Raw genomic sequence first — 27,316 nt, forward strand, 5'->3', positions numbered from 1 at the left:
TGCCCATATCTCCTTAAATATGCGTTCTAGAGCGAAAAGGACTTTAATTCGTGACCACCCTCAAAAAACTGAAAAATCCACCCAAAACCTAAAAAAATTGAAATTTTTATATGAAAAACTTCTTTTGCCCATATCTCCTTAAATATGCGTCCTAGAGCGAAAAGGACTTTAATTCGTGACCACCCCCAAAAAATTGAAAAAACCACCCAAAACCTAATAAAATTTAAATTTTTATATGAAAAACTTCTTTTGCCCATATCTCCTTACATATGCGTCCCAGAGCGAAAAGGTTTTTAATTCCTGACCACCCTCAAAAAATTGAAAAATCCACCCAAAACCTAAAAAATTTAACTTTTTATATGAAAAAATTCTTTTGCCCATATCTCCTTAAATATGCGTCCTAGAGGGAAAAGGACTTTAATTCGCGACCACCCTCAAAAAATTGAAAAATCCACCCAAAACCTAAAAAAATTTGAATTTTTATATGAAAAAGTTCTTTTGCCCATATCTCCTTACATATGCGTCCTAGAGCGAAAAGGTCTTTAATTCGTGACCACCCCCAAAAAATTGAAAAATCCACCCAAAACTTTAAAAAAAATTAAATTTTTATATGAAAAACTTCTTTTGCCCATATCTCCTTAAATATGCGTCCTAGAGGGAAAAGGACTTTAACTCGAGACCACCATCAAAAAATTTAAAAATCCACCCAAAACCTAAAAAAATTTAAATTTTTATATGAAAAACTTATTTTGCCCATATCTCCTTAAATATGCGTTCTAGAGCGAAAAGGACTTTAATTCGTGACCACCCTCAAAAAACTGAAAAATCCACCCAAAACCTAAAAAAATTGAAATTTTTATATGAAAAACTTCTTTTGCCCATATCTCCTTAAATATGCGTCCTAGAGCGAAAAGGACTTTAATTCGTGACCACCCCCAAAAAATTGAAAAAACCACCCAAAACCTAATAAAATTTAAATTTTTATATGAAAAACTTCTTTTGCCCATATCTCCTTACATATGCGTCCTAGAGCGAAAAGGTCTTTAATTCCTGACCACCCTCAAAAAATTGAAAAATCCATCCAAAACCTAAAAAAATTTAACTTTTTATATGAAAAACTTCTTTTGCCCATATCTCCTTAAATATGCGTCCTAGAGCGAAAAGGACTTTAATTCGTGACCACCTTCAAAAAATTGAAAAATCCAAAACCTAAAAAAATTAAATTTTTATATGAATAACTTCTTTTGCCCACATCTCCTTAAATATGCGTCCTAGAGCGAAAAGGACTTTAATTCGTGACCACCCCCAAAAAATTGAAAAATCCACCCAAAACCTAAAAAAATTGAAATTTTTATATGAAAAACTTCTTTTGCCCATATCTCCTTAAATATGCGTCCTAGAGCGAAAAGGACTTTAATTCGTGACCACCCTCAAAAAATTGAAAAATCCACCCAAAACCTAAAAAAAATTTTAATTTTTATATGAAAAACTTCTTTTGATCATATCTCCTTAAATATGCGCCCTAGAGCGAAAAGGACTTTAATTCGTGACCACCCTCAAAAAATTGAAAAATCCACCCAAAACCTAAAAAAAAAATTAAATTTTTATATGAAAAACTTCTTTTGATCATATCTCCTTAAATATGCGCCCTAGAGCGAAAAGGACTTTAATTCGTGACCACCCCCAAAAAAATTGAAAAATCCACCCAAAACCTAAAAAAATTGAAATTTTTATATGAAAAACTTCTTTTTCCCATATCTCCTTAAATATGCGTCCTAGAGCGAAAAGGACTTTAATTCGTGACCACCCCCAACAAATTGAAAAATCCACCCAAAACCTAAAAAAATTGAAATTTTTATATGAAAAACTTCTTTTGCCCATATCTCCTAAACTAAGCGTCCTAGAGCGAAAAGGACTTTAATTCGTGACCACCCCAAAAAATTGAAAAATCCACCCAAAACCTAATAAATTGAAATTTTTATATGAAAAATTTCTTTTGCCCATATCTCCTTAAATATGCGTCCTAGAGCGAAAAGGACTTTAATTCGTGACCACCCCCAACAAATTGAAAAATCCACCCAAAACCTAAAAAAATTGAAATTTTTATATGAAAAACTTCTTTTGCCCATATCTCCTTAAATATGCGTCCTAGAGCGAAAAGGACTTTAATTCGTGACCACCCTCAAAAAATTGAAAAATCCACCCAAAACCTAAAAAAAATTTTAATTTTTATATGAAAAACTTCTTTTGATCATATCTCCTTAAATATGCGCCCTAGAGCGAAAAGGACTTTAATTCGTGACCACCCTCAAAAAATTGAAAAATCCACCCAAAACCTAAAAAAAATTTTAATTTTTATATGAAAAACTTCTTTTGATCATATCTCCTTAAATATGCGTCCTAGAGCGAAAAGGACTTTAATTCGTGACCACCCTCAAAAAATTGAAAAATCCACCCAAAACCTACAAAAATTGAAATTTTTGTATGAAAAATTTCTTTTGCCCATATCTCCTTAAATATGCGTTCTAGAGCGAAAAGGACTTTAATTCGTGACCACCCTCAAAAAACTGAAAAATCCACCCAAAACCTAAAAAAATTGAAATTTTTATATGAAAAACTTCTTTTGCCCATATCTCCTTAAATATGCGTCCTAGAGCGAAAAGGACTTTAATTCGTGACCACCCTCAAAAAATTGCAAAATCCACCCAAAACCTAAAAAAATTTAACTTTTTATATGAAAAACTTCTTTTGCCCATATCTCCTTATATATGCGTCCTAGAGCGAAAAGGACTTTAATTCGTGACCACCCCCAAAAAATTGAAAAATCCACCCAAAACCTACAAAAATTGAAATTTTTGTATGAAAAATTTCTTTTGCCCATATCTCCTTAAATATGCGTTCTAGAGCGAAAAGGACTTTAATTCGTGACCACCCTCAAAAAACTGAAAAATCCACCCAAAACCTAAAAAAATTGAAATTTTTATATGAATAACTGCTTTTGCCCATATCTCCTTAAATATGCGTCCTAGAGCGAAAAGGACTTTAATTCGTGACCACCCTCAAAAAATTGCAAAATCCACCCAAAACCTAAAAAAATTTAACTTTTTATATGAAAAACTTCTTTTGCCCATATCTCCTTATATATGCGTCCTAGAGCGAAAAGGACTTTAATTCGTGACCACCCCCAAAAAATTGAAAAATCCACCCAAAACCTACAAAAATTGAAATTTTTGTATGAAAAATTTCTTTTGCCCATATCTCCTTAAATATGCGTTCTAGAGCGAAAAGGACTTTAATTCGTGACCACCCTCAAAAAACTGAAAAATCCACCCAAAACCTAAAAAAATTGAAATTTTTATATGAAAAACTTCTTTTGCCCATATCTCCTTAAATATGCGTCCTAGAGCGAAAAGGACTTTAATTCGTGACCACCCCCAAAAAATTGAAAAAACCACCCAAAACCTAAAAAAAATTAAATTTTTATATGAAAAACTTCTTTTGCCCATATCTCCTTAAATATGCGTCCTAGAGCGAAAAGGACTTTAATTCGTGACCACCCCCAAAAAATTGAAAAATCCACCCAAAACCTAAAAAAATTGAAATTTTTATATGAAAAACTTCTTTTGCCCATATCTCCTTAAATATGCGTCCTAGAGCGAAAAGGACTTTAATTCGTGACCACCCTCAAAAAATTGAAAAATCCACCCAAAACCTAAAAAAAATTTTAATTTTTATATGAAAAACTTCTTTTGATCATATCTCCTTAAATATGCGCCCTAGAGCGAAAAGGACTTTAATTCGTGACCACCCTCAAAAAATTGAAAAATCCACCCAAAACCTAAAAAAATTGAAATTTTTATATGAAAAACTTCTTTTGCCCATATCTCCTAAACTAAGCGTCCTATAGCGAAAAGGACTTTAATTCGTGACCACCCCAAAAAATTGAAAAATCCACCCAAAACCTAATAAATTGAAATTTTTATATGAAAAATTTCTTTTGCCCATATCTCCTTAAATATGCGTCCTAGAGCGAAAAGGACTTTAATTCGTGACCACCCCCAACAAATTGAAAAATCCACCCAAAACCTAAAAAAATTGAAATTTTTATATGAAAAACTTCTTTTGCCCATATCTCCTAAACTAAGCGTCCTAGAGCGAAAAGGACTTTAATTCGTGACCACCAAAAAAAATTTAAAAATCCACCCAAAACCTAATAAATTGAAATTTTTATATGAAAAATTTCTTTTGCCCATATCTCCTTAAATATTCGTCCTAGAGCGAAAAGGACTTTAATTCGTGACCACCCCCAAAAAATTGAAAAACCCACCCAAAACCTTAAAAAAAATTAAATTTTTATATGAAAAACTTCTTTTGCCCATATCTCCTTAAATATGCGTCCTAGAAAAGGACTTTAATTCATGACCACCCCCAAAAAATTGCAAAACCCACCCAAAACCTAATAAAATTTAAATTTTTATATGAACAACTTCTTTTGTCCATATCTCCTTACATATGCGTTCTAGAGCGAAAAGGTTTTTAATTCCTGACCACCCTCAAAAAATTGAAAAATCCACCCAAAACTTAAAAAAAATTAAATTTTTATATGAATAATTTCTTTTGCCCATATCTCCTTAAATATGCGTCCTAGAGGGAAAAGGACTTTAATTCGAGACCACCATCAAAAAATTTAAAAATCCACCCAAAACCTAAAAAAATTTAAATTTTCATATGAAAAACTTCTTTTGCCCATATCTCCTTACATATGCGTCCTAGAGCGAAAAGGTCTTTAATTCCTGACCACCCTCAAAAAATTGAAAAATCCATCCAAAACCTAAAAAATTTAACTTTTTATATGAAAAACTTCTTTTGCCCATATCTCCTTAAATATGCGTCCTAGAGCGAAAAGGACTTTAATTCGTGACCACCTTCAAAAAATTTAAAAATCCACCCAAAACCTAAAAAAATTAAATTTTTATATGAATAACTTCTTTTGCCCACATCTCCTTAAATATGCGTCCTAGAGCGAAAAGGACTTTAATTCGTGACCACCCTCAAAAAATTGAAAAATCCACCCAAAACCTAAAAAAAATTTTAATTTTTATATCAAAAACTTCTTTTGATCATATCTCCTTAAATATGCGCCCTAGAGCGAAAAGGACTTTAATTCGTGACCACCCTCAAAAAATTGAAAAATCCACCCAAAACCTAAAAAAATTGAATTTTTTATATGAAAAAATTCTTTTGCCCATATCTCCTTAACTATACGTCCTAGAGCGAAAAGGACTTTAATTCGTGACCACCCCCAAAAAATTTAAAAATCCACCCACAACCTGAAAAAATTGAAATTTTTATATGAAAAACTTCTTTTGCCCATATCTCCTTAATATGCGTCCTATAGCGAAAAGGACTTTAATTCGTGACCACCCCAAAAAATTGAAAAATCCACCCAAAACCTAATAAATTGAAATTTTTATATGAAAAACTTCTTTCGCCCATATCTCCTTAAATATGCGTCCTAGAGCGAAAAGGATTTAATTCGTGACCACCCTCAAAAAATTGAAAAATCCACCCAAAACCTAAAAAAATTGAAATTTTTATATGAAAAACTTCTTTTGCCCATATCTCCTTAAATATGCGTCCTAGAGCGAAAAGGACTTTAATTCGTGACCACCCTCAAAAAATTGAAAAATCCACCCAAAACCTAAAAAAAATGTTAATTTTTATATGAAAAACTTCTTTTGATCATATCTCCTTAAATATGCGCCCTAGAGCGAAAAGGACTATAATTCGTGACCACCCTCAAAAAATTGAAAAATCCACCCAAAACCTAAAAAAATTGAATTTTTTATATGAAAAAATTCTTTTGCCCATATCTCCTTAACTATGCGTCCTAGAGCGAAAAGGACTTTAATTCGTGACCACCCCCAAAAAATTAAAAAATCCACCCACAACCTGAAAAAATTGAAATTTTTATATGAAAAACTTCTTTTGCCCATATCTCCTTAATATGCGTCCTATAGCGAAAAGGACTTTAATTCGTGACCACCCCAAAAAATTGAAAAATCCACCCAAAACCTAATAAATTGAAATTTTTATATGAAAAATTTCTTTTGCCCATATCTCCTTAAATATGCGTCCTAGAGCGAAAAGGACTTTAATTCGTGACCACCCCCAACAAATTGAAAAATCCACCCAAAACCTAAAAAAATTGAAATTTTTATATGAAAAACTTCTTTTGCCCATATCTCCTAAACTAAGCGTCCTAGAGCGAAAAGGACTTTAATTCGTAACCACCCAAAAAAATTCAAAAATCCACCCAAAACCTAATAAATTGAAATTTTTATATGAAAAATTTTTTTTGCCCATATCTCCTTAAATATGCGTCCTAGAGCGAAAAGGACTTTAATTCGTGACCACCCCCAAAAAATTGAAAAATCCACCCAAAACCTAAAAAAATTGAAATTTTTATATGAAAAACTTCTTTTGCCCATATCTCCTTAAATATGCGTCCTAGAGCGAAAAGGACTTTAATTTGTGACCACCCGCAAAAAATTGAAAAATCCACGCAAAACCTAAAAAAAATTAAATTTTTATATGAAAAACTTCTTTTGCCCATATCTCCTTAAATATACGTCCTAGAGCGAAAAGGACTTTAATTCGTGACCACCCCCAACAAATTGAAAAATCCACCCAAAACCTAACAAAATTGAAATTTTTATATGAAAAACTTCTTTTGCCCATATCTCCTAAACTAAGCGTCCTAGAGCGAAAATGACTTTAATTCGTGACCACCCCAAAAAATTGAAAAATCCACCCAAAACCTAATAAATTGAAATTTTTATATGAAAAATTTCTTTTACCCATATCTCTTTAAATATGCGTCCTAGAGCGAAAAGGACTTTAATTCGTGACCACCCCCAACAAATTGAAAAATCCACCCAAAACCTAAAAAAATTGAAATTTTTATATGAAAAACTTCTTTTGCCCATATCTCCTAAACTAAGCGTCCTAGAGCGAAAAGGACTTTAATTCGTGACCACCCCAAAAAATTGAAAAATCCACCCAAAACCTAATAAATTGAAATTTTTATATGAAAAATTTCTTTTGCCCATATCTCCTTAAATATGCGTCCTAGAGCGAAAAGGACTTTAATTCGTGACCACCCCCAAAAAATTGAAAAATCCACCCAAAACCTAAAAAAATTGAAATTTTTATATGAAAAATTTCTTTTGTCCATATCTCCTTAAATATGCGTCCTAGAGCGAAAAGGACTTCAATTTGTGACCACCCTCAAAAAATTGAAAAATCCACCCAAAACCTAAAAAAAATTAAATTTTTATATGAAAAACTTCTTTTGCCCATATCTCCTTAAATATGCGTCCTAGAGCGAAAAGGACTTTAATTCGTGACCACCCCCAAAAAATTGAAAAATCCACCCAAAACCTAAAAAAAAATTAAATTTTTATATGAAAAACTTCTTTCGCCCATATCTCCTTAAATATGCGTCCTAGAGCGAAAAGGACTTTAATTCGTGACCACCCTCAAAAAATTGAAAAATCCACCCAAAACCTAAAAAAATTTAAATTTTTATATGAAAAACTTCTTTTGCCCATATCTCCTTACATATGCGTCCTAGAGCGAAAAGGTCTTTAATTCCTGACCACCCTCAAAAAATTGAAAAATCCACCCAAAACCTAAAAAAATTTAACTTTTTATATGAAAAACTTCTTTTGCCCATATCTCCTTAAATATGCGTCCTAGAGCGAAAAGGACTTTAATTCGTGACCACCCCCAAAAAATTAAAAAATCCACCCAAAACCTAAAAAAATGAAATTTTTATATGAATAACTTCTTTTGCCCATATCTCCTTAAATATGCGTCCTAGAGCGAAAAGGACTTTAATTCGTGACCACCTTCAAAAAATTGAAAAATCCACCAAAAACATAAAAAAAATTAAATTTTTATATGAATAATTTCTTTTGCCCACATCTCCTTAAATATGCGCCCTAGAGCGAAAAGGACTTTAATTCGTGACCACCCACAAAAAATTGAAAAATCCACCCAAAACCTAAAAAAATTAAATTTTTATATGAAAAACTTCTTTCGCCCATATCTCCTTAAATATGCGTCCTAGAGCGAAAAGGATTTAATTCGTGACCACCCTCAAAAAATTGAAAAATCCACCCAAAACCTAAAAAAATTTAAATTTTTATATGAAAAACTTCTTTTGCCCATATCTCCTTACATATGCGTCCTAGAGCGAAAAGGTCTTTAATTCGTAATAACCCCCAAAAAATTGAAAAATCCACCCAAAACCTAAAAAATGAAATTTTTATATGAATAACTTCTTTTGCCCATATCTCCTTAAATATGCGTCCTAGAGCGAAAAGGACTTTAATTCGTGACCACCCCCAAAAAATTGAAAAATCCACCCAAAACCTAAAAAATGAAATTTTTATATGAATAACTTCTTTTGCCCATATCTCCTTAAATATGCGTCCTAGAGCGAAAAGGACTTTAATTCGTGACCACCCCCAAAAAATTGAAAAATCCACCCAAAACCTAAAAAAATTGAAATTTTTATATGAAAAACTTCTTTTGCCCATATCTCCTAAACTAAGCGTCCTAGAGCGAAAAGGACTTTAATTCGTGACCACCCCAAAAAATTGAAAAATCCACCCAAAACCTAATAAATTGAAATTTTTATATGAAAAATTTCTTTTGCCCATATCTCCTTAAATATGCGTCCTAGAGCGAAAAGGACTTTAATTCGTGACCACCCCCAAAAAATTAAAAAACCCACCCAAAACCTAAAAAAAATTAAATTTTTATATGAAAAACTTCTTTTGCCCATATCTCCTTAAATATGCGTCATAGAGCGAAAAGGACTTTAATTCGTGACCACCCTCAAAAAATTGAAAAATCCACCCAAAACCTAATAAAATTTAAATTTTTATATGAAAAACTTCTTTTGCCATTATCTCCTTACATATGGGTCCTAGAGCGAAAAGGACTATAATTCCTGACCACCCTCAAAAAATTGAAAAATCCACCCAAAACCTAAAAAAATTTAACTTTTTATATGAAAAAATTATTTTGCCCATATCTCCTTAAATATGCGTCCTAGAGGGAAAAGGACTTTAATTCGAGACCACCATCAAAAAATTTAAAAATCCACCCAAAACCTAAAAAATTTAAATTTTTATATGAAAAACTTCTTTTGCCCATATCTCCTTACATATGCGTCCTAGAGCGAAAAGGTCTTTAATTCCTGACCACCCTCAAAAAATTGAAAAATCCATCCAAAACCTAAAAAAAATTAACTTTTTATATGAAAAACTTCTTTTGCCCATATCTCCTTAAATATGCGTCTTAGAGCGAAAAGGACTTTAATTCGTGACCACCCTCAAAAAATTGAAAAATCCACCCAAAACCTAAAAAAAATTCAATTTTTATATGAAAAACTTCTTTTGCCCATATCTCCTAGAGCGGAAAGGACTTTAATTCGTGACCACCCCAAAAAATTGAAAAATCCACCCAAAACCTAATAAATTGAAATTTTTATATGAAAAATTTCTTTTGCCCATATCTCCTTAAATATGCGTCCTAGAGCGAAAAGGACTTTAATTCGTGACCACCCCCAAAAAATTGAAAAATCCACCCAAAACCTAAAAAAACTTAAACTTTTATATGAAAAACTTCTTTTGCCCATATCTCCTTAAATATGCGTCTTAGAGCGAAAAGGACTTTAATTCGTGACCACCTTCAAAAATTGAAAAATCCACCCAAAACCTAAAAAAATTAAATTTTTATATGAATAACTTCTTTTGCCCATATCTCCTTAAATATGCGTCCTAGAGCGAAAAGGACTTTAATTCGTGACCACCCCCAAAAAATTGAAAAATCCACCCAAAACCTAAAAAAATTGAAATTTTTATATGAAAAACTTCTTTTGCCCATATCTCCTTAAATATGCGTCCTAGAGCGAAAAGGACTTTAATTCGTGACCACCCCAAAAAATTGAAAAATCCACCCAAAACCTAATAAATTGAAATTTTTATATGAAAAATTTCTTTTGCCCATATCTCCTTAAATATGCGTCCTAGAGCGAAAAGGACTTTAATTCGTGACCACCCCCAAAAAATTGAAAAATCCACCCAAAACCTAAAAAAAACTAAATTTTTATATGAAAAACTTCTTTTGCCCATATCTCCTAAACTAAGCGTCCTAGAGCGAAAAGGACTTTAATTCGTGACCACCCTCAAAAAATTGAAAAATCCACCCAAAACCTAAAAAAATTTAAATTTTTATATGAAAAACTTCTTTTGCCCATATCTCTTTACATATGCGTCCTAGAGCGAAAAAGTCTTTAATTCCTGACCACCCTCAAAAAATTGAAAAATCCACCCAAAACCTAAAAAAATTTAACTTTTTATATGAAAAACTTCTTTTGCCCATATCTCCTTAAATATGCGTCCTAGAGCGAAAAGGACTTTAATTCGTGACCACCCTCAAACAATTGAAAACTCCACCAAAAACCTAAAAAACTTGAAATTTTTATATGAAAAACTTCTATTGCCCATATCTCCTTAAATATGCGTCCTAGAGCGAAAAGGACTATAATTGGTGACCACCCTCAAAAAATTGAAAACTCCACCCAAAACCTAAAAAAATTTAAATTTTTATATGAAAAACTTCTTTTGCCCATATCTCCTAAACTAAGCGTCCTAGAGCGAAAAGGACTTTAATTCGTGACCACTCCCAAAAAATTGAAAAATCCACCCACAACCTGAAAAAATTGAAATTTTTATATGAAAAACTTATTTTGCCCATATCTCCTTAAATATGCGTCCTATAGCGAAAAGGACTTTAATTCGTGACCACCCCCAAAAAATTGCAAAATCCACCCAAAACCTAAAAATATTTAAATTTTTATATGAAAAACTTCTTTTGCCCATACCTCCTTAAATATGCGTCCTAGAGCGAAAAGGACTTTAATTCGTGACCACCCTCAAAAAAGTGAAAAATCCACCCAAAACCTAAAAAAATTGAATTTTTTATATGAAAAACTTCTTTTGCCCATATCTCCTTAAATATGCGTCCTAGAGCGAAAAGGACTTTAATACGTGATCACCCTCAAAAAATTGAAAAATCCACCCAAAACCTAAAAAAATTGAAATTTTTATATGAAAAACTTCTTTTGCCCATATCTCCTAAACTAAGCGTCCTAGAGCGAAAAGGACTTTAATTCGTGACCACCCTCAAAAAATTGCAAAATCCACCCAAAACCTAAAAAAAAATTAAATTTTTATATGAAAAACTTCTTTTGCCCATATCTCCTTAAATATGCGTCCTAGAGCGAAAAGGACTTTAATTCGTGACCACCCTCAAAAAATTGAAAAATCCACCCAAAACCTAAAATAATTTAATTTTTTATATGAAAAACTTCTTTTGCCCATATCTCCTAAACTAAGCGTCCTAGAGCGAAAAGGACTTTAATTCGTGACCACCCCCAAAAAATTGAAAAATCCACCCAAAACCTAAAAAAATTGAAATTTTTATATGAAAAACTTCTTTTGCCCATATCTCCTTAAATATGCGTCCTAGAGCGAAAAGGACTTTAATTCGTGACCACCCTCAAAAAAGTGAAATATCTACCCAAAACCTAAAAAATGCAATTTTTATATGAAAAACTTCTTTTGCCCATATCTCCTTAAATATGAAATTTTTATATATGAAAAACTTCTATTGCCCATATCTCCTAAACTAAGCGTCCTAGAGCGAAAAGGACTTTAATTCGTGACCACCCCCAAAAAATTGCAAAATCCACCCAAAACCTAAAAAATTTAAATTTTTATATGAAAAACTTCTTTTGCCCATATCTCCTTAAATATGCGTCCTAGAGCGAAAAGGACTTTAATTCGTGACCACCATCAAAAAATTTAAAAATCCACCCAAAACCTAAAAAAATTGAAATTTTTATATGAAAAACTTCTTTTGCCCATATCTCCTTAAATATGCGTCCTAGAGCGAAAAGGACTTTAATTCGTGACCACCCCCAAAAAATTTAAAAATCCACCCAAAACCTAAAAAAAAAATGAAATTTTTATATAAAAAACTTCTTTTGCCCATATCTCCTTAAATATGCGTCCTAGAGCGAAAAGGACTTCAATTCGTGACCACCCCCAAAAAATTGAAAAATCCACCCAAAACCTAAAAAAATTGAATTTTTTATATGAAGAACTTCTTTTGCCCATATCTCCTTAAATATGCGTCCTAGAGCGAAAAGGACTTTAATTCGTGACCACCCTCAAACAATTGAAAACTCCACCAAAAACCTAAAAAAATTGAAATTTTTATACGAAAAATTTCTATTGCTCATATCTCCTAAACTAAGCGTCCTAGAGCGAAAAGGACTTTAATTCGTGACCACCCCCAACAAATTGAAAAATCCACCCAAAACCTAAAAAAATTGAAATTTTTATATGAAAAACTTCTTTTGCCCATATCTCCTTAAATATGCGTCATAGAGCGAAAAGGACTTTAATTCGTGACCACCCCCAAAAAATTGAAAAATCCACCCAAAACCTAAAAAAATTTAAATTTTTATATGAAAAACTTCTTTTGCCCATATCTCCTTAAATATGCGTCCTAGAGCTAAAAGGACTTTAATTCGTGACCACCCCCAAAAAATTGAAAAATCCACCCAAAACCTAAAAAAATTTAAATTTTTATATGAAAAACTTCTTTTGCCCATATCTCCTTAAATATGCGTCCTAGAGCGAAAAGGACTATAATTCGTGACCACCCTCAAAAAATTGAAAAATCCACCCAAAACCTAAAGAAATTGAAATTTTTATATGAAAAACTTCTTTTGCCCATATCTCCTTAAATATGCGTCCTAGAGCGAAAAGGACTTTAATTCGTGATCACCCTCAAAAAATTGAAAAATCCACCCAAAACCTAAAAAAATTGAATTTTTTATATGAAAAACTTCTTTTGTCCAAATCTCCTAAACTAAGCGTCTTAGAGCGAAAAGGATTGTAATTCGTAACCACCACCAAAAAATAGAAAAATCCACCCAAAACCTAAAAAATTGAAATTTTTATATGAAAAACTTCTTTTGCCCATATCTCCTTAAATATGCGTCCTAGAGCGAAAAGGATTTTAATTCGTGACCTCCCTCAAACAATTGAAAACTCCACCCAAAACCTAAAAAAAGTGAAATTTGTATATGAAAAACTTCTTTTGCCCATATCTCCTTAAATATGCGTCCTAGAGCGAAAAGGACTTTAATTCGTGACCACCCCCAAAAAATTGAAAAAGCCACCCAAAACCTAAAAAAAAAAGAAATTTTTATATGAAAAACTTCTTTTGCCCATATCTCCTTAAATATGCGTCCTAGAGCGAAAAAGACTTTAATTCGTGACCACCCCCAAAAAATTGAAAAATCCACCCAAAACCTAAAAAATTAAAATTTTTATATGAAAAACTTCTTTTGCCCATATCTCCTTAAATATGCGTCCTATAGCGAAAAGGACTATAATTCGTGACCACCCCCAAAAAATTGAAAAATCCACCCAAAACCTCAAAAATTTGAAATTTTTATATGAAAAACTTCTTTTGCCCATATCTCCTAAACTAAGCGTCCTAGAGCGAAAAGGACTTTAATTCGTGACCACCCCCAAAAAATTTAAAAATCCATCCAAAACCTAAAAAACTTGAAATTTTTATATGAAAAACTTCTATTTCCCATATCTCCTTAAATATGCGTCCTAGAGCGAAAAGGACTATAATTGGTGACCACCCTCAAAAAATTGAAAACTCCACCCAAAACCTAAAAAAATTTAAATTTTTATATGAAAAACTTCTTTTGCCCATATCTCCTAAACTAAGCGTCCTAGAGCGAAAAGGACTTTAATTCGTGACCACCCCCCAATAAATTGAAAAATCCACCCAAAACCTCAAAAATTTGAAATTTTTATATGAAAAACTTCTTTTGCCCATATCTCCTAAACTAAGCGTCCTAGAGCGAAAAGGACTTTAATTCGTGACCACCCCCAAAAAATTTAAAAATCCATCCAAAACCTAAAAAACTTGAAATTTTTATATGAAAAACTTCTTTTGCCCATATCTCCTTAAATATGCGTCCTAGAGCGAAAAGGACTTTAATTCGTGACCACCCTCAAACAATTGAAAACTCCACCCAAAACCTAAAAAAATTGAAATTTTTATATGAAAAACTTCTATTGCCCATATCTCCTAAACTAAGCGTCCTAGAGCGAAAAGGACTTTAATTCGTGACCACCCCCAAAAAATTGAAAAATCCACCCAAAACCTAAAAAAATTGAAATTTTTATATGAAAAACTTCTTTTGCCCATATCTCCTTAAATATGCGTCCTAGAGCGAAAAGGACTTTAATTCGTGACCACCATCAAAAAATTGAAAAATCCACCCAAAACCTAAAAAAATTGAATTTTTTATATGAAAAACTTCTTTTGCCCATATCTCCTAAACTAAGCGTCCTAGAGCGAAAAGGATTTTAATTCGTGACCACCCCCAAAAAATAGAAAAATCCACCCAAAACCTAAAAAATTGAAATTTTTATATGAAAAGCTTCTTTTGCCCATATCTCCTTAAATATGCGTCCTAGAGCGAAAAGGACTTTAATTCGTGACCACCCTCAAAAAATTGAAAAATCCACCCAAAACCTAAAAAAAATGAATTTTTTATATGAAAAACTTCTTTTGCCCATATCTCCTAAACTAAGCGTCCTAGAGCGAAAAGGATTTTAATTCGTGACCACCCCCAAAAAATTAAAAAATCCACCCAAACCTAAAAAAATTGAAATTTTTATATGAAAAACTTCTTTTGCCCATATCTCCTTAAATATGCGTCCTAGAGAGAAAAGGACTTTAATTCGTGACCACCCCCAAAAAATTGAAAAATCCACCCAAAACTTAAAAATATTTAAATTTTTATATGAAAAACTTCTTTTGCCCATACCTCCTTAAATATGCGTCCTAGAGCGAAAAGGACTTTAATTCGTGACCACCCTCAAAAAATTGAAAAATCCACCCAAAACCTAAAAAAATTGAATTTTTTATATGAAAAACTTCTTTTGCCCATATCTCCTTAAATATGCGTCCTAGAGCGAAAAGGACTTTAATACGTGATCACCCTCAAAAAATTGAAAAATCCACCCAAAACCTAAAAAAATTGAAATTTTTATATGAAAAACTTCTTTTGCCCATATCTCCTAAACTAAGCGTCCTAGAGCGAAAAGGACTTTAATTCGTGACCACCCTCAAAAAATTGCAAAATCCACCCAAAACCTAAAAAAAATTAAATTTTTATATGAAAAACTTCTTTTGCCCATATCTCCTTAAATATGCGTCCTAGAGCGAAAAGGACTTTAATTCGTGACCACCCTCAAAAAATTGAAAAATCCACCCAAAACCTAAAAAAATTTAATTTTTTATATGAAAAACTTTTTTTGCCCATATCTCCTAAACTAAGCGTCCTAGAGCGAAAAGGACTTTAATTCGTGACCACCCCCAAAAAATTGAAAAATCCACCCAAAACCTAAAAAAATTGAAATTTTTATATGAAAAACTTCTTTTGCCCATATCTCCTTAAATATGCGTCCTAGAGCGAAAAGGACTTTAATTCGTGACCACCCTCAAAAAAGTGAAAAATCTACCCAAAACCTAAAAAATGCAATTTTTATATGAAAAACTTCTTTTGCCCATATCTCCTTAAATATGAAATTTTTATATGAAAAACTTCTATTGCCCATATCTCCTAAACTAAGCGTCCTAGAGCGAAAAGGACTTTAATTCGTGACCACCCCCAAAAAATTGCAAAATCCACCCAAAACCTAAAAAATTTAAATTTTTATATGAAAAACTTCTTTTGCCCATATCTCCTTAAATATGCGTCCTAGAGCGAAAAGGACTTTAATTCGTGACCACCATCAAAAAATTTAAAAATCCACCCAAAACCTAAAAAAAATTGAAATTTTTATATGAAAAACTTCTTTTGCCCATATCTCCTTAAATATGCATCCTAGAGCGAAAAGGACTTTAATTCGTGACCACCCCCAAAAAATTTAAAAATCCACCCAAAACCTAAAAAAAAATGAAATTTTTATATAAAAAACTTCTTTGCCCATATCTCCTTAAATATGCGTCCTAGAGCGAAAAGGACTTTAATTCGTGACCACCCCCAAAAAATTGAAAAATCCACCCAAAACCTAAAAAAATTGAATTTTTTATATGAAGAACTTCTTTTGCCCATATCTCCTTAAATATGCGTCCTAGAGCGAAAAGGACTTTAATTCGTGACCACCCTCAAACAATTGAAAACTCCACCAAAAACCTAAAAAAATTGAAATTTTTATACGAAAAATTTCTATTGCTCATATCTCCTAAACTAAGCGTCCTAGAGCGAAAAGGACTTTAATTCGTGACCACCCCCAAAAAATTGAAAAATCCACCCAAAACCTAAAAAAAATGAAATTTTTATATGAAAAACTTCTTTTGCCCATATCTCCTTAAATATGCGTCATAGAGCGAAAAGGACTTTAATTCGTGACCACCCCCAAAAAATTGAAAAATCCACCCAAAACCTAAAAAAATTTAAATTTTTATATGAAAAACTTCTTTTGCCCATATCTCCTTAAATATGCGTCCTAGAGCTAAAAGGACTTTAATTCGTGACCTCCCCCAAAAAATTGAAAAATCCACCCAAAACCTAAAAAAATTGAAATTTTTATATGAAAAACTTCTTTTGCCCATATCTCCTTAAATATGCGTCCTAGAGCGAAAAGGACTATAATTCGTGACCACCCTCAAAAAATTGAAAAATCCACCCAAAACCTAAAAAAATTGAAATTTTTATATGAAAAACTTCTTTTGCCCATATCTCCTTAAATATGCGTCCTAGAGCGAAAAGGACTTTAATTCGTGATCACCCTCAAAAAATTGAAAAATCCACCCAAAACCTAAAAAAATTGAATTTTTTATATGAAAAACTTCTTTTGTCCAAATCTCCTAAACTAAGCGTCTTAGAGCGAAAAGGATTGTAATTCGTAACCACCCCCAAAAAATAGAAAAATCCACCCAAAACCTAAAAAATTGAAATTTTTATATGAAAAACTTCTTTTGCCCATATCTCCTTAAATATGCGTCCTAGAGCGAAAAGGATTTTAATTCGTGACCTCCCTCAAACAATTGAAAACTCCACCCAAAACCTAAAAAAATTGAAATTTGTATATGAAAAACTTCTTTTGCCCATATCTCCTTAAATATGCGTCCTAGAGCGAAAAGGACTTTAATTCGTGACCACCCCCAAAAAATTGAAAAAGCCACCCAAAACCTAAAAAAAAAAGAAATTTTTATATGAAAAACTTCTTTTGCCCATATCTCCTTAAATATGCGTCCTAGAGCGAAAAAGACTTTAATTCGTGACCACCCCCAAAAAATTGAAAAATCCACCCAAAACCTAAAAAAATTAAAATTTTTATATGAAAAACTTCTTTTGCCCATATCTCCTTAAATATGCGTCCTATAGCGAAAAGGACTATAATTCGTGACCACCCCCAAAAAATTGAAAAATCCACCCAAAACCTCAAAAATTTGAAATTTTTATATGAAAAACTTCTTTTGCCCATATCTCCTAAACTAAGCGTCCTAGAGCGAAAAGGACTTTAATTCGTGACCACCCCCAAAAAATTTAAAAATCCATCCAAAACCTAAAAAACTTGAAATTTTTATATGAAAAACTTCTATTTCCCATATCTCCTTAAATATGCGTCCTAGAGCGAAAAGGACTATAATTGGTGACCACCCTCAAAAAATTGAAAACTCCACCCAAAACCTAAAAAAATTTAAATTTTTATATGAAAAACTTCTTTTGCCCATATCTCCTAAACTAAGCGTCCTAGAGCGAAAAGGACTTTAATTCGTGACCACCCCCCAATAAATTGAAAAATCCACCCAAAACCTAAAAAAATTGAAATTTTTATATGAAAAACTTCTTTTGCCCATATCTCCTTAAATATGCGTCCTAGAGCGAAAAGGACTTTAATTCGTGACCACTCCCAAAAAATTGAAAAATCCACCCAAAACCTGAAAAAATTGAAATTTTTATATGAAAAACTTATTTAGCCCATATCTCCTTAAATATGCGTCCTATAGCGAAAAGGACTTTAATTCGTGACCACCCCCAAAAAATTGCAAAATCCACCCAAAACCTAAAAATATTTAAATTTTTATATGAAAAACTTCTTTTGCTCATACGTCCTAAACTAAGCGTCCTAGAGCGAAAAGGACTTTAATTCGTGACCACCCTCAAAAAATTGCAAAATCCACCCAAAACTTAAAAAAAATTAAATTTTTATATGAAAAACTTCTTTTGCCCATATCTCCTTAAATATGCGTCCCAGAGCGAAAAGGACTTTAATTCGTGACCACCCTCAAAAAATTGAAAAATCCACCCAAAACATAAAAAAATGCAATTTTTATATGAAAAACTTCTTTTGCCCATATCTCCTTAAATATGCGTCCTAGAGCGAAAAGGACTTTAATTCGTGATCACCCTCAAAAAATTGAAAAATCCACCCAAAACCTAAAAAAATTGAATTTTTTATATGAAAAACTTCTTTTGTCCAAATCTCCTAAACTAAGCGTCTTAGAGCGAAAAGGATTTTAATTCGTAACCACCCCCAAAAAATAGAAAAATCCACCCAAAACCTAAAAAATTGAAATTTTTATATGAAAAACTTCTTTTGCCCATATCTCCTTAAATATGCGTCCTAGAGCGAAAAGGATTTTAATTCGTGACCTCCCTCAAACAATTGAAAACTCCACCCAAAACCTAAAAAAATTGAAATTTTTATATGAAAAACTTCTTTTGCCCATATCTCCTTAAATATGCGTCCTAGAGCGAAAAGGACTTTAATTCGTGACCACCCCCAAAAAATTGAAAAAGCCACCCAAAACCTAAAAAAAAAAGAAATTTTTATATGAAAAACTTCTTTTGCCCATATCTCCTTAAATATGCGTCCTAGAGCGAAAAAGACTTTAATTCGTGACCACCCCCAAAAAATTGAAAAATCCACCCAAAACCTAAAAAAATTGAAATTTTTATATGAAAAACTTCTTTTGCCCATATCTCCTTAAATATGCGTCCTATAGCGAAAAGGTCTATAATTCGTGACCACCCCCAAAAAATTGAAAAATCCACCCAAAACCTAAAAAAATTAAATTTTTTATATGAAAAACTTCGAAAAGGACTTTAATTCGTGACCACCCTCAAAAAATTGAAAAATCCACCCAAAACCTAAAAAATGCAATTTTTATATGAAAAACTTCTTTTGCCCATATCTCCTTAAATATGCGTCCTAGAGCGAAAAGGACTTTAATTCGTGACCACCCTCAAACAATTGAAAACTCCACCCAAAACCTAAAAAAATTGAAATTTTTATATGAAAAACTTCTTTTGCCCATATCTCCTAAACTAAGCGTCCTAGAGCGAAAAGGACTTTAATTCGCGACCACCCCCAAAAAATTGAAAAATCCACCCAAAACCTAAAAAAATTGAAATTTTTATATGAAAAACTTCTTTTGCCCATATCTCCTTAAATATGCGTCCTAGAGCGAAAAGGACTTTAATTCGTGACCACCATCAAAAAATTGAAAAATCCACCCAAAACCTAAAAAAATTGAATTTTTTATATGAAAAACTTCTTTTGCCCATATCTCCTAAACTAAGCGTCCTAGAGCGAAAAGGATTTTAATTCGTGACCACCCCCAAAAAATAGAAAAATCCACCCAAAACCTAAAAAATTGAAATTTTTATATGAAAAGCTTCTTTTGCCCATATCTCCTTAAATATGCGTCCTAGAGCGAAAAGGACTTTAATTCGTGACCACCCCCAAAAAATTGAAAAATCCACCCAAAACCTACAAAAAATGAAATTTTTATATGAAAAACTTCTTTTGCCCATATCTCCTAAACTAAGCGTCCTAGAGCGAAAAGGACTTTAATTCGTGACCAACCTCAAAAAATTGAAAAATCCACCCAAAACCTAAAAAAGAAATGAAATTTTTATATGAAAAACTTCTTTTGCGCATATCTCCTTAAATATGCGTCCTAGAGCGAAAAGGACTTTAATTCGTGACCACCCTCAAAAAATTGCAAAATCCACCCAAAACCTAAAAAAATTTAAATTTTTATATGAAAAACTTATTTTAATTCGTGACCACCCTCAAAAAATTGAAAAATCCACCCAAAACCTAAAAAAATTGAATTTTTAAAAAAAAAATTTTAATTTTTATATGAAAAACTTCTTTTGCCCATATCTCCTAAACTAAGCGTCCTAGAGCAAAAAGGACTTTAATTCGTGACCACCCTCAAAAAAATTGCAAAATCCACCCAAAACCTAAAAAAAATTAAATTTTTATATGAAAAACTTCTTTTGCCCATATCTCCTTAAATATGCGTCCTAGAGCAAAAAGGACTTTAATTCGTGACCACCCTCAAAAAATTGAAAAATCCACCCAAAACCTAAAAAAATTGAATTTTTTATATGAAAAACTTCTTTTGCCCATATCTCCTAAACTAAGCGTCCAAGAGCGAAAAGGACTTTAATTCGTGACCACCCCCAAAAAATTAAAAAATCCACCCAAACCTAAAAAAAGTGAAATTTTTATATGAAAAACTTCTTTTGCCCATATCTCCTTAAATATGCGTCCTAGAGTGAAAAGGACTTTAATTCGTGACCACCCTCAAAAAATTGAAAAATCCACCCAAAACCTAAAAAATGCAATTTTTATATGAAAAACTTCTTTTGCCCATATCTCCTTAAATATGCGTCCTAGAGCGAAAAGGACTTTAATTCGTGACCACCCTCAAACAATTGAAAACTCCACCCAAAACCTAAAAAAATTGAAATTTTTATATGAAAAACTTCTATTGCCCATATCTCCTAAACTAAGCGTCCTAGAGCGAAAAGGACTTTAATTCGTGACCACCCCCAAAAAATTGAAAAATCCACCCAAAACCTAAAGAAATTGAAATTTTTATATGAAAAACTTCTTTTGCCCATATCTCCTTAAATATGCGTCCTAGAGCAAAAAGGACTTTAATTCGTGACCACCCTCAAAAAAGTGAAAAATCTACCCAAAACCTAAAAAATGCAATTTTTATATGAAAAAACGACTTTAATTCGTGACCACCCTCAAACAATTGAAAACTCCACCCAAAACCTTAAAAAATTTGAATTTTTTATATGAAAAACTTCTATTGCCCATATCTCCTAAACTAAGCGTCCTAGAGCGAAAAGGACTTTAATTCGTGACCACCCCCAAAAAATTGAAAAATCCACCCAAAACCTAAAAAAATTGAAATTTTTATATGAAAAACTTCTTTTGCCCATATCTCCTTAAATATGCGTCCTAGAGCGAAAAGGACTTTAATTCGTGACCACCATCAAAAAATTGAAAAATCCACCCAAAACCTAAAAAAATTGAATTTTTTATATGAAAAACTTCTTTTGCCCATATCTCCTAAACTAAGCGTCCTAGAGCGAAAAGGATTTTAATTCGTGACCACCCCCAAAAAATAGAAAAATCCACCCAAAACCTAAAAAATTGAAATTTTTATATGAAAAACTTCTTTTGCCCATATCTCCTTAAATATGCGTCCTAGAGCGAAAAGGACTTTAATTCGTGACCACCCTCAAACAATTGAAAACTCCACCCAAAACCTAAAAAAATTGAAATTTTTATATGAAAAACTTCTTTTGCCCATATCTCCTTAAATATGCGTCCTAGAGCGAAAAGGACTTTAATTCGTGACCACCCCCAAAAAATTGAAAAATCCACCCAAAACCTAAAAAATTTAAATTTTTATATGAAAAACTTCTTTTGCCCATATCTCCTTAAATATGCGTCCTAGAGCGAAAAGGACTTTAATTCGTGACCACCCCCAAAAAATTGAAAAATCCACCCAAAACCTAAAAAAATTGAAATTTTTATATGAAAAACTTCTTTTGCCCATATCTCCTAAACTAAGCGTCCTAGAGCGAAAAGGACTTTAATTCGTGACCACCTCCAATAAATTGAAAAATCCACCCAAAACCTAAAAAAATTGAAATTTTTATATGAAAAACTTCTTTTGCCCATATCTCCTTAAATATGCGTCCTAGAGCGAAAAGGACTTTAATTCGTGACCACTCCCAAAAAATTGAAAAATCCACCCAAAACCTGAAAAAATTTAAATTTTTATATGAAAAACTTCTTTTGCCCATAACTCCTAAACTAAGCGTCCTAGGGCGAAAAGGACTTTAATTCGTGACCACCCTCAAAAAATTGCAAAATCCACCCAAAACCTAAAAAAAAATTAAATTTTTATATGAAAAACTTCTTTTGCCCATAACTCCTAAACTAAGCGTCCTAGAGCGAAAAGGACTTTAATTCGTGACCACCCTCAAAAAATTGCAAAATCCACCCAAAACCTAAAAAAAAATTGAATTTTTTATATGAAAAACTTCTTTTGCCCATATCTCCTAAACTAAGCGTCCTAGAGCGAAAAGGACTTTAATTCGTGACCACCCTCAAAAAAATTGCAAAATCCACCCAAAACCTAAAAAAATTGAAATTTTTATATGAAAAACTTCTTTTGCCCATATCTCCTTAAATATGCGTCCTAGAGCGAAAAGGACTTTAATTCGTGACCACCCCCAATAAATTGAAAAATCCACCCAAAACCTAAAAAAATTGAAATTTTTATATGAAAAACTTCTTTTGCCCATATCTCCTTAAATATGCGTCCTAGAGCGAAAAGGACTTTAATTCGTGACCACTCCCAAAAAATTAAAAAATCCACCCAAACCTAAAAAATTTGAAATTTTTATATGAAAAACTTCTTTTGCCCATATCTCCTTAAATATGCGTCCTATAGCGAAAAGGACTTTAATTCGTGACCACCCCCAAAAAATTGAAAAATCCACCCAAAACCTAAAAAAATTGAAATTTTTATATGAAAAACTTCTTTTGCCCATATCTCCTAAACTAAGCTTCCTAGACCGAAAAGGACTTTAATACGTGACCACCCTCAAAAAATTGAAAAATCCACCCAAAACCTAAAAAAAATGAAATTTTTATATGAAAAACTTCTTTTGCCCATATCTCCTTAAATATGCGTCCTAGAGCGAAAAGGACTTTAATTCGTGATCACCCTCAAAAAATTGCAAAATCCACCCAAAACCTAAAAAAATTGAAATTTTTATATGAAAAACTTATTTTGCCCATATCTCCTTAAATATGCGTCCTAGAGCGAAAAGGACTTTAATTCGTGACCACCCTCAAAAAATTGAAAAATCCACCCAAAACCTAAAAAAAATGAATTTTTTATATGAAAAACTTCTTTTGCCCATATCTCCTAAACTAAGCGTCCTAGAGCGAAAAGGATTTTAATTCGTGACCACCCCCAAAAAATAGAAAAATCCACCCAAAACCTAAAAAATTGAAATTTTTATATGAAAAACTTCTTTTGCCCATATCTCCTTAAATATGCGTCCTAGAGCGAAAAGGACTTTAATTCGTGACCACCCTCAAACAATTGAAAATTCCACCCAAAACCTAAAAAAATTGAAATTTTTATATGAAAAACTTCTTTTGCCCATATCTCCTTAAATATGCGTCCTAGAGCGAAAAGGACTTTAATTCGTGACCACCCCCAAAAAATTGTAAAATCCACCCAAAACCTAAAAAAATTTAAATTTTTATATGAAAAACTTCTTTTGCCCATATCTCCTTAAATATGCGTCCTAGAGCGAAAAGGACTTTAATTCGTGACCACCCCCAAAAAATTGAAAAATCCACCCAAAACCTAAAAAAATTGAAATTTTTATATGAAAAACTTCTTTTGCCCATATCACCCAAAACATAAAAAAAATTAAATTTTTATATGAAAAACTTCTTTTGCCCATATCTCCTTAAATATGCGTCCTAGAGCGAAAAGGGCTTTAATTCGTGACCACCCTCAACAAATTGAAAAATCCACCCAAAACCTAAAAAAATTGAATTTTTTATATGAAAAACTTCTTTTGTCCATATCTCCTAAACTAAGCGTCCTAGAGCGAAAAGGACTTTAATTCGTGACCACCCCCAAAAAATTAAAAAATCCACCCAAACCTAAAAAAATTGAAATTTTTATATGAAAAACTTCTTTTGCCCATATCTCCTTAAATATGCGTCCTAGAGCGAAAAGGACTTTAATTCGTGACCACCCCCAATAAATTGACAAATCCACCCAAAACCTAAAAAAATTGAAATTTTTATATGAAAAACTTATTTTGCCCATATCTCCTTAAATATGCGTCCTATAGCGAAAAGGACTTTAATTCGTGACCACCCCCAAAAAATTGAAAAATCCACCCAAAACCTAAAAAAATTTAAATTTTTATATGAAAAACTTCTTTTGCCCATATCTCCTAAACTAAGCTTCCTAGAGCGAAAAGGACTTTAATACGTGACCACCCTCAAAAAAATGAAAAATCCACCCAAAACCTAAAAAAATTTAAATTTTTATATGAAAAACTTCTTTTGCCCATATCTCCTAAACTAAGCGTCCTAGAGCGAAAAGGACTTTAATTCGTGACCACCCTCAAAAAATTGCAAAATCCACCCAAAACCTAAAAAAAATTAAATTTTTATATGAAAAACTTCTTTTGCCCATATCTCCTTAAATATGCGTCCTAGAGCGAAAAGGACTTTAATTCGTGACCACCCTCAAAAAATTGAAAAATCCACCCAAAACCTAAAAAAATTGAATTTTTTATATGAAAAACTTCTTTTGCCCATATCTCCTAAACTAAGCGTCCTAGAGCGAAAAGGACTTTAATTCGTGACCACCCCCAAAAAATTAAAAAATCCACCCAAAACCTAAAAAACTTGAAATTTTTATATGAAAAACTTCTTTTGCCCATATCTCCTTAAATATGCGTCCTAGAGCGAAAAGGACTTTAATTCGTGACCACCCCCAAAAAATTGAAAAATCCACCCAAAAAATGAAATTTTTATATGAAAAACTTCGTTTGCCCATATCTCCTTAAATATGCATCCTAGAGCGAAAAGGACTTTAATTCGTGACCACCCCCAAAAAATTGAAAAATCCACCCAAATCCTAAAAAAAATTGAATTTTTTATATGAAAAACTTCTTTTTCCCATATCTCCTTAAATATGCGTCCTAGAGCGAAAAGGACTTTAATTCGTGACCACCCTCAAACAATTGAAAACTCCACCCAAACCCTAAAAAAATTGAAATTTTTATATGAAAAACTTCTATTGCCCATATCTCCTAAACTAAGCGTCCTAGAGCGAAAAGGACTATAATTCGTGACCACCCTCAAAAAATTGAAAAATCCACCCAAAACCTAAAAAAAAATTAAATTTTTATATGAAAAACTTCTTTTACCCATATCTCCTAAACTAAGCGTCCTAGAGCGAAAAGGACTTTAATTCGTTACCACCCCAAAAAAATTGAAAAATCCACCCAAAACCTAACAAAATTGAAATTTTTATATGAAAAACTTCTTTTGCCCATATCTCCTTAAATATGCGTCCTAGAGCGAAAAGGACTTTAATTCGTGACCACCCCCAAAAAATTGAAAAATCCACCCAAAACCTAAAAAAATTTAAATTTTTATATGAAAAGCTTCTTTTGCCCATATCTCCTTAAATATGCGTCCTAGAGCGAAAAGGACTTTAATTCGTGACCACCCCCAAAAATTGAAAAATCCACCCAAAACCTAAAAAAATGTAAATTTTTATATGAAAAACTTCTTTTGTCCATATCTCCTTAAATATGCGTCCTATAGCGAAAAGGACTATAATTCGTGACCACCCCCAAAAAATTGAAAAATCCACCCAAAACCTCAAAAATTTGAAATTTTTATATGAAAAAATTGTTTTGCCCATATCTCCTAAACTAAGCGTCCTAGAGCGAAAAGGACTTTAATTCGTGACCACCCCCAAAAAATTTAAAAATCCACCCAAAACCTAAAAAACTTGAAATTTTTATATGAAAAACTTCTTTTGCCCATATCTCCTAAACTAAGCGTCCTAGAGCGAAAAGGACTTTAATTCGTGACCACCCTCAAAAAATTGAAAAATCCACCCAAAACCTAAAAAAATTGAATTTTTTATATGAAAAAATTCTTTTGCCCATATCTCCTTAACTATGCGTCCTAGAGCGAAAAGCACTTTAATTCGTGACCACCCCCAAAAAATTAAAAAATCCACCCAAAACCTGAAAAAATTGAAATTTTTATATGAAAAACTTCTTTTGCCCATATCTCCTTAATATGCGTCCTATAGCGAAAAGGACTTTAATTCGTGACCTCCCCCAAAAAATTGAAAAATCCACCCAAAACCTAAAAAAATTTAAATTTTTATATGAAAAACTTCTTTTGCCCATATCTCCTTAAATATGCGTCCTAGAGCGAAAAGGACTATAATTCGTGACCACCCTCAAAAAATTGAAAACTCCACCCAAAACCTAAAAAAATTTTAATTTTTATATGAAAAACTTCTTTTGCCCATATCTCCTAAACTAAGCGTCCTAGAGCGAAAAGGACTTAAATCCGTGACCACCCCCAATAAATTGAAAAATCCACCCAAAACCTAAAAAAAAATGAAATTTTTATATGAAAAACTTCTTTTGCCCATATCTCCTTAAATATGCGTCCTAGAGCGAAAAGGACTATAATTCGTGACCACCCTCAAAAAATAGAAAAATCCACCCAAAACCTAAAAAAATTGAAATTTTTATATGAAAAACTTCTTTTGCCCATATCTCCTTAAATATGCGTCCTATAGCGAAAAGGACTTTAATTCGTGACCACCCCCAAAAAATTGAAAAATCCACCCAAAACCTAAAAAAATTGAAATTTTTATATGAAAAACTTCTTTTGCCCATATCTCCTAAACTAAGCTTCCTAGACCGAAAAGGACTTTAATACGTGACCACCCTCAAAAAATTGAAAAATCCACCCAAAACCTAAAAAAAATGAAATTTTTATATGAAAAACTTCTTTTGCCCATATCTCCTTAAATATGCGTCCTAGAGCGAAAAGGACTTTAATTCGTGATCACCCTCAAAAAATTGCAAAATCCACCCAAAACCTAAAAAAATTGAAATTTTTATATGAAAAACTTATTTTGCCCATATCTCCTTAAATATGCGTCCTAGAGCGAAAAGGACTTTAATTCGTGACCACCCTCAAAAAATTGAAAAATCCACCCA

Source organism: Haematobia irritans, chromosome 3, assembly GCF_050003625.1.
Source record: "Haematobia irritans isolate KBUSLIRL chromosome 3, ASM5000362v1, whole genome shotgun sequence".
NCBI lineage: Eukaryota > Metazoa > Arthropoda > Insecta > Diptera > Muscidae > Haematobia > Haematobia irritans.